Raw genomic sequence first — 16530 nt, 5'->3', positions numbered from 1 at the left:
CTGGGTTCCCCTTCTCTGCACCATGCCTAGAAACTCTCTGCAGGTACTCAGCTGGGACAGTCATAATATGATTACTTTTGGTAATATATTTAAAAAAATTTTTTCTGGACCAGTAAAAAAAACACCATAGGCAAATATAAAGGGCAAATGTGAGATTGAGGAAAAATATTTCTTACATGTGTAGCAGAAAGAAGATTAATATTAAAAATATACAAAATACAAATCAATAAGAAAAGAAAAGAATCCAAGAGTATAATGGTCAAATTTACAGGAGATGGAGCCAAATATGTATGGCTAAAATACATATAAACTTATACTTGATCTACTTAATCACCAAGGCAATGTAAATGAGGTGTAATTTTTAAAATTATCTGATAGTAAATAATAAAAAGATCAATGAATTTCGGCGTTGGCACTGGTGCATGGAAATAGAGACTCACGGAGACAATGGAGAGTAGTATACATTTGGATGTTCTTTTTGGATGGAATTTAAGCAATTTTTATTAAAAGATTAGGTACACATGCTCTTTGACTCAACGATTCCAATTCTAGCAGTCTGTCCTGTATTTATACCTATTTGCATATGTGCATAACATTTCTCAAAGAAGGATTCACTAAAAATAAAACTAGAAACAGCCTAAATGACCATCCTTTGAGAATGGTACAATACACTATTGTACCATATTGTAGAAAACTATAGAGCTACTAGAAAGAATGTGGTATCCCTATATGATTTGACACATGACTATTTCTAAAGATATTATTAAGTGAAAAAAGTACTGAGTAATACATATAGTAAGATCCTATTTATTTTCAAAAATATAACCTTACATAAATAACCTTACGTTCTCTTCTATGAGTATATATTCTTAAGAAAATGTAAAAGCATTTTTTTAAAAAAATGGAAGGCTGTGAAGTTAATGCTCAGTCATGATTACCTCTGGGAATGGGAGGAGATGGTTAAAGGGCGACATTCATACTCTGTACAACTTCTGTATCGCTCAAATTCTGACAACAAGTAATCTATGTATTATTTGTGTAATTATAAAATTAGAACATGGGCAAAACTGAATGCCAAAATAAAGGAGAGAAAAAGAAAGTAAAAAAGAATGAAAAGAAGGGAAAATGCAGGGGTTTTTCTTACATTTTCATTTTATTAATTTATTTTTGCTTAAGCATCGACCAAGGTGGAGCTAATATTACAACCTCAGAGATGTTTTCCTGCACTTAGCAATTTTTTTGTACATGGGTCAAATTCTCTTCCACAAATCCATCTATGATCTCTGAATGATTCAGGGCTGTATATCACCTCTCTCCGTACTTGTTTAGATTTTCACTCTCAAAATAATGCCTTAAATTGTATATCTTGAGTATTAACACTCAAATGATAAGTTTCCCCTCCAAAATGAGCATAGCATTGCAGTTAAGACTAAGGGATTTAGGGTCAGATTATCTGGATTCAAGGGAAAATGCCGTTTTGAGATTTATAACTGACTGGTAGAGGTCATGTGAAATTTTTAAAGTTAGTTTACACAGTTATGGTCTGTTTGGGGGCCGCCGTAGGACAGAGAGGGATGTAATAGAATTTTAAGGGCGTTGTAAATAGTCATTATTCCTTTGTGGAATGTGGATTTGGAGCTTCTCTTAATGTGTAAGAGAAGCTGTACCATTTGGGGAGAAGGGGAAGCAGAGGCTTTCAACTCTTCAGCTGATTGTTAAGGACAGACAGGTAATATTATAAAATCTAATGTAAGAAAATTTAGTTTAAAAAATGAGAAATCCAGTTCTGAACTCATTTAAGTTTTCTCCCCAGATCTAAGATAAAAGCTCATCAGTTGTAAATGCTCAGTGTTTTCCACAGTGATGGAGTTTAAATTAAAACAACAACAACAAAATCTGGAGTTTAATAGGAAAGTAGAGTCCATTGTGTAAGTGAGCCTTGTGGCCGGAGATGCCTGGGGCAGGAAGGACAGAGACTAAATTCCTGTGATGTCCCATTTCTCCTGGCTCCAGCCCTCTTTCAAATTCTGGGTGTCTATGGCATGTTTGTTTAAACAAGAATTTGTCACTGGGCAACAGCTCTATCCAGGCATCCGGAGACTGAGCACGTGACAGCAAGCCTGACCATGTTGTGTGGCTAGCCTTGGGCGACAATGACAGAGGAGTCAGGCTCACCTTGGCTGGTGACGCTAGCCCCTGAAACCATCCTCCCTCCCCCACTTCCACTTCTCCCCTTCCCTCTCTCCCTCCTCCTTCCTTCCTTTGTTCTTTCGTTCTTTTATTCAACTCAACAATTTATGGAGCAGTTACTGTGTCAGGCATTGTCCTAGTGGAAATATTGGAAAGAAAGCAGTGCATACAATAGAGGAAAAGCCTTCATGGCAACAACTCCTTACTTCGTAGTCTATTTTCAGAAATCAAACTTTCAACTATAAAAATTGACTTTCCTATCAGGGAGAGTAACGCCTGAGTGATTGTGAATCTCTAGCTGTATTTTCTAGTGGAGCTTGTATTATGCATTGCAAATGAATTAACATTTCAGTTTATAAACCAAGCCCTCATTGTTTTAACTTCGTATGAATTGAACCCCTAGGGTAGAATTCTGTTTGCACCCACAAAATTCAGACTTGCGACCTGTAAATCAAAGTTTACATCTGAAGTTCTGCTGTCCTAAAGGTCCTGTCTTGGTTTCCTCTTTGAATGACATCTTTTCCTATGTCTCAAATGCCTCCATCCTTAGCGAGTGGCTCCAGTCGGTAATTAATTAAAAAGAAAAAGATCAGAGAATTTGGAATAAGAGACAGGATGTGAGAGATGGTACCTAACACACAGAGGCAGATCCGGGGTGATGGCCCTTGAAGGCATATACCATCTGCTCATACATTTTAAAATTCCCTCAGAGTGGATTTAGGTCCTTTCCAGAAGTTCCTTTATTCTATTGCCACAACTGTAATACTCCTCTCTGAGCTTCCGAAAAATACTCTAGGTCACTTCAACTACTAGCACTGCTTAATAATAATAACTTTAAAAGTACTCAGTGTGTGTTGGGAATCGTAATTAGTATTTTACATCCTCACATCCACACTCGAGGTGGGTGGTGTTATTATCCCATTTTACATAGGACGACACTGAGACTAAGAGGACTTACATAATTTGTCCAAGGTCATTACATTATGGGTCCAGAATTTGAAGCCAGAATCTGACTCCAGACTTCATGCCCTTCACCACTGGACTCTGCTGCCTCTCCATTATTATTATTCAAACTAATACAAAAGTCAAAGTAAAACATGGGATGGAACCCACAAGATTGTCATAAGGTTTAAACGGCACACTAGGTATCAAACACTTAGCAGAAATCAGGATGCTGATCTTCCATCTCTGAATAAACTCCATTTTTCATCCTCCCTCTTAAAATGTGATAGTTTCTACTGGATAAGTTCTGAGCAGCCTCAAATATGTTGGTAATCTCACTTGATCTGTTGTATGCTTCTATTCAGCAGATTATAAGTGCATTAATTTCTTAGCATCCATGTTAAACTGCTGTTCATATTACATTTTTTCTCCTTTCACATTAAATTTATAGTCATCTAAAATTGATTTTTTAGAAGATGAACTATTATTAAGCATGTCATCCTCACTTTTGTACTTGTATAGAGGTAGTTTTAGTGTATTTCTGTCTTATTCAGTTTGTGCTGCTATAACATGTACCATAGACTGGGTGGCTTATAAACAACAGAAATTTATTGCCCACAGTTCTGGAGGCTGGACATCCAAGACCAAGGTGCCAGCATGGTCAGGTTGGTGAAGTCTCTCTTCTGGTTTGCAGATTGCTGACTTCTCCTTGTATCCTCACATGGGGTAGAGCAGAGGGAGGAAGCCAGTGCTCTTGTGACTCTCATAAGGGCACTAATCCTATTCATGAGGGCTCCACTCTCATAACCTCACCTAATCCTAATTACCTTCCAAAGGCCTCACCTCCTAATACCATCACATCAGGGGAGGGGTGGAGTTTCAACATATGAATTTGGGGTGGGGGGACACAAATATTCAGTCTACAACAACTACTTTCTAGCCTTTTCTCTAGACATACATTTACATATACACATTTACATAAAAATGCATGTATACAGTTTTGGTTAATAACCTCATTTTTCTTAGTGCATATATCATGGCTGTTTCTCCATGTCATGAAAGATTCTTCTGAAACATCATTTTCAAATGCTGTATGGTATGCCATTACATGGTTTTACTTTATTTAGTCTCTCACCACTTGGTGGACTTCTACCTCCTTTCTCAGGTTTCTAATAGCCCATTTCTAGTATTGACTCCTTTGGTCACCCAGATAAATAACTTCAAATTCTGCCCAGGTCCTAAATGAGGCAATCTTGTCCTGAAGCTATTGTTCAAAGATGCTACCAGTACGTCTGAAAGATCTGTTGAGGGGAGATGTCTTGCTAAGTAGTATTTATGCTTCCTCTAATGCAGTTCTTTAGGAAAGCTTATATTAAACACTGCAGAAACAGACCCCATTTCACTTTGAGGACATTGATATGCATATGAGTTTTTTGTAGATAGTTATATATTTACATATAATTAATATCTGTAGTGCGTTTCACCATATACCAGCTACGTACTTGATCTTACATAATTCTCACGAGAAGCCCATTTTAGCAGTGAAGTAACTGAGGCTCCTCGTGGATCAGTGGCAAAGAGACTCCCACCTGAGTCTTGTGATTCCAAACTCTGTGCTCGCTTCTGTCTAAATGAGGATTAGATTTTGATTCATTAGCATTTCAGCGTTAGGAGGTATTAGCATATCAGCAGGCTGCTGCAGGCAAAGTGGAGCTTTCTCATCTCACCTCTCATTAATAAAAATTATTTTGCGGGAAGGAATTGCTGCAGAACTTGATTAGTTAAAAACCAATAGCCTAACTCCAGCATCAAGATACATAGTAATTGATTTCGTTTGGTGAAAAGTGCAGCAGCTGGGAGGAGCTGGGGCCAGCCCTCATCACTGGCCCCGCCTTCCCTTGCAGATGCTGAAATGTTCTCTGTAATGTGTTGTCATTAGAGGTGACAAAGTCCTTAACAGCTGTGAACATTACGAGTGCAAAAATAAAACATGATTTTTCTCCCCCAGAAAATGCCCTTGTTACAGTGCTCAAAAATGAGTTAGAGATGATTTCTTTGTTGCCCCCATGGACCCTTAAACAGGAATATATTCAGGGTTTTCTGGGGCTTGCATCCTTATAAATTTATTCTTGTCAGGTCCAACCACGTATCAGGCTCCCAGAGTGAAATATGAGAAGGAAAATGGAAGCAGAATCAGGTGCTGACACATTTGCCGGAGGAATTCAGAGCAAGGGAGATGGTCCCAGGCAAAGTAGTGAGCCCAAGATAGAGAATCGCAGGGGGCATGCTCTGCTCCCCTCCTGGTCCTGCCATGATTCAGAGACTGCAAAGCCGAGCAAATGAGAGTAATGAAAGATGTGATTCCCTTACCCTGCCTTGGCTTTGCTGCCAATCATACACCCACAAATCCTAATAAAAGCACATGGCGCCTCAAGATAGGAGATGGAAGATCAAAGACAGATGCCGACAGATCTGTGACCTAGGCCACGTTAGAAAATCAGATTGCCTGTAAGGGCGCCACAGCAGTTGGAATTCAGAGTGGTATAAAGCCTGCCCAGGTGGGCAGAGACACCAGTCCCAATCAGCCACCATGCTAGTCCTGGGAAACCTGAACTGGGACTATTGACTTCAAAGGGCATTTTGGAAAACAGGACTCCAAAGACAGAGAGATTTAAAGAGACAGCTGGCGTTACACGCTAACACTTGATCAGTGAGGGCAAGAGGGAGCGCGCTGCACGTGACAGAGCGTTAGCAAGCCTATGTTATCTTAGAATGTTTTATTCACCTTTTATGTAACTTCTCTGCAATTGAAGTGTTCCCAGACTGGGGAACTTTGTTCTTTTCCTGTTACTTTATGAAATCCCCAAATGGTCACATCAGGGTCTTTGTCCTTTGATTCAGTTCCATCTGTAGCTCTTTTATTTGGTGCAGTGTACGGCCGCTGGGGATGGGGGATAAGATGACTGAGGTCTGGTCCCTGCCCTCACTCACTGAGAGTCATGATGGACTGTGCCGAGCTGGGTCCGGAGGGAGCTCAGAGGCAGGACAACTCATTTTATCTGCGACTTAAAGGAAGGTGATGTAAATGGGGGCTGATCTCCGAGCCCTGGAGGCAGAGGAACCCGCTCCCCGCCCCCCACTACCACCTGGAAAGTGGGAGGGTAGCAGGAGCCTCTGCAGGACAGCCTGCGCTGCTCCACCGGCAGACAGGAAGGAGGGTGGGTGTAGGGAAGGGAAGGGATGTGCAAAAATGAACCTAATAACAGAAAGAGGGACAGATTGCATTTTTTAAAAAGGAAGTGTGATTTAAATTAAATTGAACACTTTAAATCAACTATACTCCAATAAAAATTTTTTTAAATAAAATAAAATAAAAAATAAATTGAGAGTAGTAAAGTTTCCTTGGGGCTAAAATATTACACTGGAGTGTTCTTTTTTAAAAAACCCTTGGAGCAATAGAAAAGAATGTTAACAACAAAAACCACATCGCCAGCAGAGTTTGCAGTTTGGGGTTTTGGTCACAACAGTCATTCTCCAAATCTTCACAGTAGCAGTATTGAAGTACTGACACACACAACACAGACAAACCTCAAAAACGTGGTATCAGCGAAAGAGGCCAATCACAAAAGGCCTCTTTATTTATTATTGTATAATTCCATTTATGTGACTTGTCCAGAATAGGCACATCTGTAGAGACAGAAAATAGAACTGGATTGGGGTGGGGAATGACTGCTAATAAGCATGTTTTCTTTATGAGGTGAAAAAAAAAGTTCTAAAATGAGATTATGATGATTAGATCACACTCTGTAAATATACTAAAAATGGCTTTGTTGTACATTTTCAATGGATGAATTTTATGCTACATGAGTTATATCTCAATAAAACTGTTCAAAGAAATCTTCCTAGGCCCAGCTTCACATGCTTGGTTAAGCAAGTGTCCCTTTAGGTTTAGACATAAACTAAGAAGGGGAAAGTTCACCTGCTTGGGTTGTGCCTGATTCGGCATGGAAATGTGTCCTTGGTGGCAGTAGACGATGCTTCTTAGACCACATCACTGGCCTTAGGTCCCCGCATTGTTTCTGGGCCACCCTGACCTGCCTGTAGCTGTTGCAGTGGAAGGAGAACTGGCCTGGTTGCCAATTTATAAATTTACAGCAAGAGATGTGACTGTTCAGGGAACTTGATACCCATTTTTTCCAGCCAATGCATCCACTCTCTTTTTAAAAATCTAAATATATGCTGAATGATGATCAGACGATTATTTGGTAAGCACTGAATCATAATAAGTGAAGATTCTAAGCTCTGTAAACAAGTGGGTTAATTTTCTGATAATAATTTATTTATCTCCCTCTAGGACAGGACATGCTGGGTTATGTTTGAGGCAGAGTATCCTCTGCCCCAGAGAGAATGGAGACTTCCTCTCTGACATAAGAATTTTTTTTTTACCAAACTCACCAACAACTCTACCAAAAGATCAAAATATTCTCATGTTAAATTCTTCATACCACCTATTAGATTATAACCAACTTTTTGCTCTTTTTATTTCTGACCCAGGAAATACTTTATCTCTAAGGTCCTTTTTGCATAATCTGGTCTTTTTCATTGTGTGCAAATTATGTAGTTTACCTTTAAGAATTTGGAGAGGGAATTCTCTGGCGGTCCAGTGGTTAGGACTCTGCGCTTTCACTGCTGAGAGCCCAGGTTCGATCCCTGGTCAGGGAACTAAGATCCCTCAAGCCATGTGGCACGACCAAAAAAAACACCTATATATATATATATATATATATATATATATATATATATATATATATATCATAATTTAAAAAAAGAATTTGGAGAGAGCTTTGCTGTCAGCATATAAGCTTACAGCATAACAGATAATCATATAATGTCATATTATATATGTACATACATACATATGTGATATATATGCACATGTTTAATCATAGTCAAGCAGATAGTGATATATCACCATAGAGTCAATAAGAGCATTCTGACTGATGATTGTGAAAATTAGATTGTGTGTGTTAACAGTGCATTGAAAACCATAAAGCATTCTCCTTAATAAAGATATTAATGACCAGCTCTAGAACCAGATCAGATTCGGGACAATCACCATACACAACTTAGATACGCAGGAGTTATGGGACTGGGGGCTAAGGACCAGATGGAGAGAACATCATTGTCCAAGGCAGAGGTCTCAAACTGCATGCCCCTGGGGTAGCTCAGACCCACAGTGTGTTTTTATAAGGCCTGCGGAGTGATTTTGAAGTCTTGATTGACTGCCAACATTTAAAACGTAGAAGAAATCACATAAAGGGACATATTTTCCACTTCCACTAGAAAAAAAAAATTAGAATATCTGACAAGCCTAGGATTATATTCTTTCACGACAACAGTGGCAACAGGTTTAGAGAAAATGTGAGCTCTTCAGAGTGCCCCAGGCTTCACTGTTCCCTCTTGTCTGACTCTTGCCTGCTCTACTCATTTCCATCACCAGAGTGGCATTTGTAGGCATTTGAGTTGTGACCCCTGTATGTGGAATAAGTTCAGGGGTTCTGGGAACTTTGCTTGTTTCGAAAACCTTTTCTGTAAGGCTTGTATTCTGCAATTAGATGGAAGAGCTCATACCCGAGGTAGCAGTAAATTTTTCACACCAAGTTATAAAATTGTTAGTTTGGGCCCCTTCCTGGGTAGAAGTTTTTGTTGAGTTGGGAGAGAGACTGTGGTGCCCAGCTCCTGGGACGCAGGCAGATGAAGGAATCCTGGAGAGAGAAGGAACTCAGGAAGCAAGGAGGTAGATGGATGATGCTAAAAGTAAAACTGCATCTATTTGATAAATTTTTTCAGCTCTTTTAGGACAGACCCAGTCCCCATGAAGTCTTGGAGACTGAGTCCTAATGCACAGTCCCCAGGAGCTGGACCAACAAGGAATGTGTTGTTGGTTTTGAGCAAGCACGGGGGAGCCATGATAACAGCCGGAGAGCCAGTCCAGAGTGAGGATGTACCCCACCTGTCAGGCTTCATAGAGGGTGGGTCAAAGGAAAAGGAAGGCGTGTGACCCATTGCTTATGTACACCAAAATGGCTCGCATGAAACCATGATTATGTTTATTTTTGTGATGCTGAGTTGATAAAGGTTTATCAGCCATGATACATTCTGTGAAACATGCAAAGAATTTGCAAGAGCTCACTGGGAGATGGGCCAGTTCTCTTTTTTCTTTTGTTGTTTTGCTGGAGATGCAGAAGTGTACACACAGGTCGTTCGTAATGAGCAGTGCCATGGTAATAAAACCAGTGTCGTCATGAGCAGTGTTGCCCGGGACTGTGGTGGTGAAGCAGGTGAGATATGAGGAAGGAGGCTAATGGGTGCTTGGCCGGCAGGTCATCTGCCAAAGGGAAGTGAAGAATTGCAGTAGTTCCCTTGGTAATTCTGGAAAAGCAGGAACCCTCTCAATTTTCTCCCTAATTGTGTCAGTTATCTATATCATTTTGAATGCAGGCAGCTTGTCTACTCAAACACTGTAAGCCAACCTATTGCTGGCAGATCTCAGGAAGGAAGGAGGCTAGGTGACTCCTCAGATTAGAGGTAGATGCCACTTGTCATGTTTTTATTGTTAGTTTCAAAAGGAGAAAATTACTAGTCTGTCCCTCTAGAAGTTATTATGAATGTTTTGCCTAATCTAGTTTACTATAAAAGAGGAAACTAAAGATTTTGTTCATAAACACAACTAAATTTATTTAAAGACCTGAGTAGGGTCTAAGTGTTCAGAACCTAATTTTTTTGAAGGAATCATATTCATATACAAGTAGAAGAAATAGCATTAATAGTTTAATAAGAGTTTAGGATGTGGAGACAGACAGTTGGGGTTCAAATCATAGTTTCACCAACTACTAGCCACATTGCTTTGAGCAAGGCACTTAACATCTCTTTGCCTCAGTTTCTTCATCTGTAAAATAGAACAGTGGTACCAGCATTATAGGGATGTTATGAAGATTAAATGGGTTTATATACATAAAGAACTTAGAATAGTACCTGGCCCATAGTACATACTCAGTAAATAGCAGCTAACTGACGGATTATACATCTATACACACATGTGTGTTTGCATAGAAGTATGATAGTTAATTGAAACACTAAGTTATTCAAAGCACATTTGAATAAGTGAAAAGAAATTTTTGCACAAATAAGAGAATTCATCAGGTATCATTCTTGAGGAACACAAAAATGACTACTTGATGTGATTAGATAAGAGCTCTTGTTATCTTCTCCTTTGCTTAAGTTCATTCTCCTTTCATTCATTGTAATGTGTTAAGAGACTGTATGCTCTTTCTAAAGTAGTTTTTCCCATGCTGGGTAAATAAATTCTTTGTATATCGTTTTTACGTTCTCATGTGACAATTTCTATTACACTCAGGGTAGGGAGAAATCTGCCAAGTTTCTGGAACTTAAAGATGAGGATTGGCGTCTACATGAGAACAAGTGGGAAAGAATCAGAAACTAAACCACAATGAGGGAAGCTTTGCTATGATTGTTCATTTACTTAGCATTTATTCTACAGGCAGCACCAGGAGGCTTTGCTATGACTTCAGGCTGTGCCTTTAATGGGTAGAATATTAATAACCAACCCATTGTATTCATTTATTCATTTTGATTTCCTTATACTTCATTAGGAATCCTCTACCGATATCCCTGACCCATTTCCTCAGTTCCCATCAGGCAGATCTACTTCTGAGTTGTCAAAGACTCTTAAGTCTCACAGCCCTACGTGTGACTTGATATTTTTATATCCAAAATGGCCCTGTCTCCTCTTTCTTGATGGGTTCAGATATTGTTTCTAGTTCAAAAATCGATGGTCTCCTCTTGTGGCAAAAGACCTGAATATTTTTCTGGATTTACACTGCTTTCATAGCAATGACTTTACAAGCTAAGCCTTGAATAGTGTAGCAATCAAGAGAAAAATCAATCATTCTTGGTCCAAATAACCTCCAGCGTCTCTGAGATGGCCCTAAATACTTGTTAGAGCTACCTATGTTCATGTGACATTTGTCACATTTGTTGCATTTAAAAATACTTAAATATCAAAGCCACATTACAAAATTGAGCTAAGGTTTAAACTGTCCTTAAGGTGTAATATGAATGAACATACACGGAGGAAGTTTGGGCCTTGGTTTACATTTGGAAAATTCTTTATTCTACATCCTCACCTTAGAGAGTCAGGGAGCTCATTTGCATATCCTTGTGCACCAAAGAGCACCCAGTAATGAAATAGGTTTAACCTTATTTAACCTAATATTTCTCTAACTTATTTTTTAACCATAGGAACCTTGTTTTTCTCAGAACCCACATTAACCTATCTCCAAACACTTTGGGAAACCAGAACTAAAGAGGTGGCTGGTTCCTTGTAGCTACCACCTACGATTAATGCTAATAAAGACTTTAGTCTCCTCTTAATATGATTCTAATTGTGGGAAACAGTCTGTGATCTTGCATTTCTCACTCACCATCCCTACCTCGTCCACTGAATTTCTAACCATTTTTCAAAGGGCAGCTTAAGTATTATCTTTTTCTTGAAACTTTTTCTGATCCTCTCCTATATGCTGTATAAGAAATTTTCTGCAACCCTAATCTCACATCCTGATTTTTATCATAATAATGTATAAACCTGTATGTTATTGGAAGTCAAAAACAGTACAAAATTTTTTACACTCCCCATAAACCTACCTTAAGGTAGGAGCTTAATAAATATTTTTGGCTAGATGTGAGGCATCAGTTTTTATAAACCTTCCAAAGATTCATTTGCCAGAAATGATATTTTTTATAGCCAGACCTTATTTGCCATCCATAATATCCAAAGATAAAGAGTGATGTTAGTTGTTTCCTCCGTGAGGTCAAACCTTCAAGAGGGATGGCAAATCCTTGAGCATACAATTATAGTGGAGTCACTCTTCCATGGCTAATTACTTATTAGCCATTTCATTGCTAATTTGGTTAATAACATTAATATAAACCTTTATGTTGATTTTGTAAAACGCGTTACAAGGTAGGTCAGTATCTTGGCCCTCATTATCTGGATGGGGAAAGAAAACATAAAAAGTTGATCTGATTGATTACCTCAAGGGTCTTCTTTATGGTTATGATAGAACAAAATAAAAAGTCATCCTAGTCTAATTCTAATACACTAAACAGATCTTCTGGCTCTAATTGAGGACTAAGAAAATGCATGTTTTTGCTAAATATGCCCCTTATTTAGAATACATTCAGAAAGTATGCACAGCCAACAGCATTTTTTAGCAAGAGTCATTTCAAGATGGTGGACTGACCCACAAATGGAATTTGATTTGCTGTCACATAGGTGTAGGAAATGCTGGAAAGCTTAAGCAGATATTTCTATAAATGTTGGATTTATTTTTTTATAAAAGTTCTAAGATCGCTTAATGTACTAATAGGCATTGTGAATTTTCAAGATGGCGCTGTAGCGTGGAATCTCTCCAGATGTCTTAGACTGTGAAGCACACCATATGAATACTGCTATATATTCTCCACACCGCGTGGTATTACTGTGCTCCCAGGAGAAACCTCTTAAGCAGCTTCTACTAGCTGTCTCATTCTTGTGGTTCACCCCTTCTATGGCAATAAGTGCTAGATATTCACCAACCTTGGCTCCTCCCTTCTTCAGTAGTAGCTGGTTATATGGCTGCCCAACTACAGTTGTGCTCACAGCACTAGTTTTGTCCACTGGAATTATGTATGGAAGTGACGTGCAAAACTTACAGGCCTGGCCCATAAAACATTCTAGAGGTGGCCCTCCATGATCTTCCCACTTCCTGTGGCTGAAATACCAGCTACCGGAGGCTCGTTGGAGACTGCATGCTGAAGACGGCAGAGCTAATGCCCAGGCTGGGTCTCTGAAAAACTGAGGGGAACAGAGTCCATGAAACACTCTCATTGGACTGTTAGGTGAGAAAGAAGAACATTCAGTTGTGTGTGAGCCGCTGCAGTTTGGGTCTGTTTGTGACAGCAGTTTATCCACCCTAACTAATACATTTATACTCCTGATCTGTCTTCCCCAAGTGAGGCTTCTTTGCAACAAAAGTCTGTGACTCACCTCACACCTGGTTGCCTGTTCTGATCTTCCTTTCCCACCATCAATCTTGCCAGTCCCCACAAGCTGAGTAAGGAGCTCAGGACTCTTAAGTGGCTCTCCCTGCTTCTGGTCACCACCTCTTTGTCCCATCGGATACTCAGCATTTGGAAGAAATTCTTCCATTTTGGCCAACCTTTTGTATCAGCCTGTATGTATATACTCTCCATTAGCACATAACTGAAAGCTGACACAATGGCTTTAAAATAGATCTATTTTATTACAGTTCGAATGTAATGTGCTCATTTTAGAAATTTTAGAAAATAGGATAAGCAAAAATGAGAAAACAAAATCACTCCTAAAGTCACTATCCAGAGATAATTATTGTCTATGTTTTAGTCTATAACTTACTGGTTATATATAAAAATGGTGAAGTTGAAAATGAAAGCTTATGTTTATTTAAAACCCCACGTCTTCTAATTGTCACATGAATGAAATATACCAGAGAGAGCCAGGAAACTAATTGATTTTAAAGAAGGGTAAATATCAACTTTTAGATGAGTTTCAAAGATCTATGATAATAACTTTCTTTACGTTTTCTGTAGGCCTGACCACACACTGAGGACTTCCATCCTCTGAGGCTTGCCTGCATCAGACCAAAGGGGGTACCTAGTTAGTTTCATTTCTGTTCTGAAGCCCAGTTCTCTGAAACCCACTGGAAGATGAGCAATTTGAGGACAGTGCACGCATTTTCTCATTTTATAGCCCAATGCCTGGCACGCAGTGAGATCTCAGAAAATACTCTTTGAAAGTGTGAAAATAAATTTAAAATTAAATTAGTTTGGCCACGGACAGTTTGTAAATCCTGTCTTTGAGTATTTCTTGCAGAAATACAAATATAGCATCCTATACTGAGATGCCTGAGATTTGAGAATGCTTTTAGTGAAGAAGAAAGGAAAAATAATTTCTGGAAGTTTTCTACCATAGTTATATTTGCTTCTGTGCTGACAATTTTTTTCTCTTTTTATTGTCTTTAACGTCTTTTCTGACTTTTGGCAACATTGGTAGAGCCTGGAGCCCATCCACAGAGAGAAAGTTAGATTTAAAATGAATTTTCACTTGCTCTTGTGAAAATATACCTACTTTCTTATCTACCTCTGTACCTCACATTCTTTACTGGTGAAATGAGAGTGTTCAACTCAATGGCCTCTGACGTGCCTGCCTTCCTTCTGGCTTTTACACTTCAGGATCCTACAGATTCTCTCTCTGGCCAACAGAACATCCCTTAAAGATGCTTAGGGAAGAAGAGGGCCAGGGCCAAAAAACAAACTCATTTGGTGACTGCCATTGACAGGTGCCTGGAACAGTGTCTCAGTCTTGAAGAACATCTTTCCCTGTGGATGCTTATTCAGCAGGGACTGTTGCTGGAAAAAGCATGTATAGAATTATCTGTAAGTCATTTTTGGTAGGGTATCAGGAATCAGTGCTCTCAACTGGGTGGAAGACAATCTCATATACAGTAAGTCCCCTACATACAAAACTTCAAGTTGCAAGCTTTCAAAGATGCAAACATGTGTTCTCATGTCCAATCATGTAAGTTAGTTCATGTGTCTGGCGTACATTGTCACATGCGTGCATCTTCTACAAGTGGTTGTGCTTTTGTACAGACCCTCCATCTCCTACTGCTGATGATCTTTCAGCTCTGTCATCTCCCACCTCCTCTCCCTCCTCCAGTCAGTAATTCTTCTTGCCTGTTCACTCGATGCCAGCTCCTGTATGTCAGCTGTTGTACTGTACTACTGTGCTTTTCAAGGTACTGTACTGTAAGATTAAAAATGTTGTCTTTATTTTACAGTTGTCTTTATTGTACAGTACTATTGATATATAGCCGATTGTGTTAGTTGGATACCTAGGCTAACTTTGTTGGACTTACGAACACATTGGACTTGACAGACGCGCTTTCTGAACAGAACTTGTTTGTACGCAGGCGGCTTACTGTACTTACATAAAATCTTTAAGCTGCCCTAGGAATAGGTCAAACAACATGCAATGCAATCTTCCACAAAAATCTTGGTAAGGTAACATTTTATTGTTAGGTCTTTCTGCTAACATCAGTAAAACACATAGCTCTTTTGACTTTCCGTAGGAAAACAGCCTTAACTTCAGCTGAAATAATTGTAAAATGCTTATACTTTGGGCTGTCAGCTGAAATCTCAGGATTCAGGTGGCTTTGCCCTTACTAATAGTTTTTTCAAAGTTATCTACTTGTAATAGCCAGCCAGGAGCTACTTCTGCCTTTACAGAACATTTTGATGCTTGGGGTTTGCCTGTGTCTGATTAATCTTCCTTTTTCCTCAAAACTGGGCACTGACTTCACAGAAATGCAGAGGTTAAGTGAATAGGGCCTCCTGCTTTGCCCACCTCCAGACTCTTGTTCAGATCCTGCTGCAGATTTAGCGCAGGCCTGATGCTTCAGGTGTCCCGAAATCACTTTCAATTTGTCTGGGTCAGTCTCCACTCTTGCAGTTGGGCCAGCTTCCCATTTAAGATGCTGGATCCAACTAATGTCTTAGTCTACTCTTGAGGAATTGAAAGTCTGGAGCATCTTGAAATCAATCTGCTTAACACCTCTAGCTAATCCCCTAGCTGAACGTGTTTTAGTTTTCCACTGAAAAATATCTTTAGCGTTTGCTAGAATTTGTAGGAAGTAGATAGAAAATGGGAGAGGATGCTTTATGATGAAGAGAGGTTTGAAAAATTCTGCTTGGATCTTTCCAAGGGTTTTTCCATCTTCATAGTGATCCAGTCCTTTTATTTGTTAGGGGCTGCAGACTTGCATAGGTCTGCTGAGGATATGGGGCTACTGGGCTGTGAAAGCATGCTTGCATTCCTGCATGTGTATGGCCAGGTAGAAAACTGAACTGGTGAAAAAAGAGGATCCAAATAAAGTGAACTGGCTGGAAATGAGGAGGCTCAAAGTCTGGGGAGTGCCCACCACAGCGTGTTGTCCTTGACTCATTCTGCACCTGGACCTTTGCACATGCTGTGTCAGGGAGATAGGTGAGCATACCCACAGCATCTCTAGGACCAGTTCACCTCTGGCCCCCTACCCACCTACCCACTCCTACCCAGCTCTTCATTGTTCTGTTTTTGCTTTGCCTTTTCCCCACTTCTCTGTTTCCTTCTTCTCCAATCTGGATGCCATCATCCCACCCCCCCACCCCCCGCCACTGCATCTTGTAACAAAAGGGAAAATGTTATCATGGCTTAGCTGTTCAGCTAATCAGTCAATTAAAACCTACTGCAGGTATTAC

General features: G+C 39.6%; 1 long non-coding RNA gene across 1 annotated transcript in view; it reads left to right on the top strand.

The window, feature by feature from the left end:
• Nucleotides 1–16530, top strand: part of LOC309634965 — a 146775-nt gene that overhangs the window by 88975 nt on the left and 41270 nt on the right. The window lies entirely within an intron of this gene.

Source organism: Balaenoptera borealis (genome assembly GCF_965194805.1).
Source record: "Balaenoptera borealis genome assembly, chromosome: 9".
Lineage (NCBI taxonomy): Eukaryota > Metazoa > Chordata > Mammalia > Artiodactyla > Balaenopteridae > Balaenoptera > Balaenoptera borealis.
The sequence above is the reverse complement of the archived record's forward strand: the minus strand, read 5'-3'. Positions and strand labels throughout refer to the sequence as shown.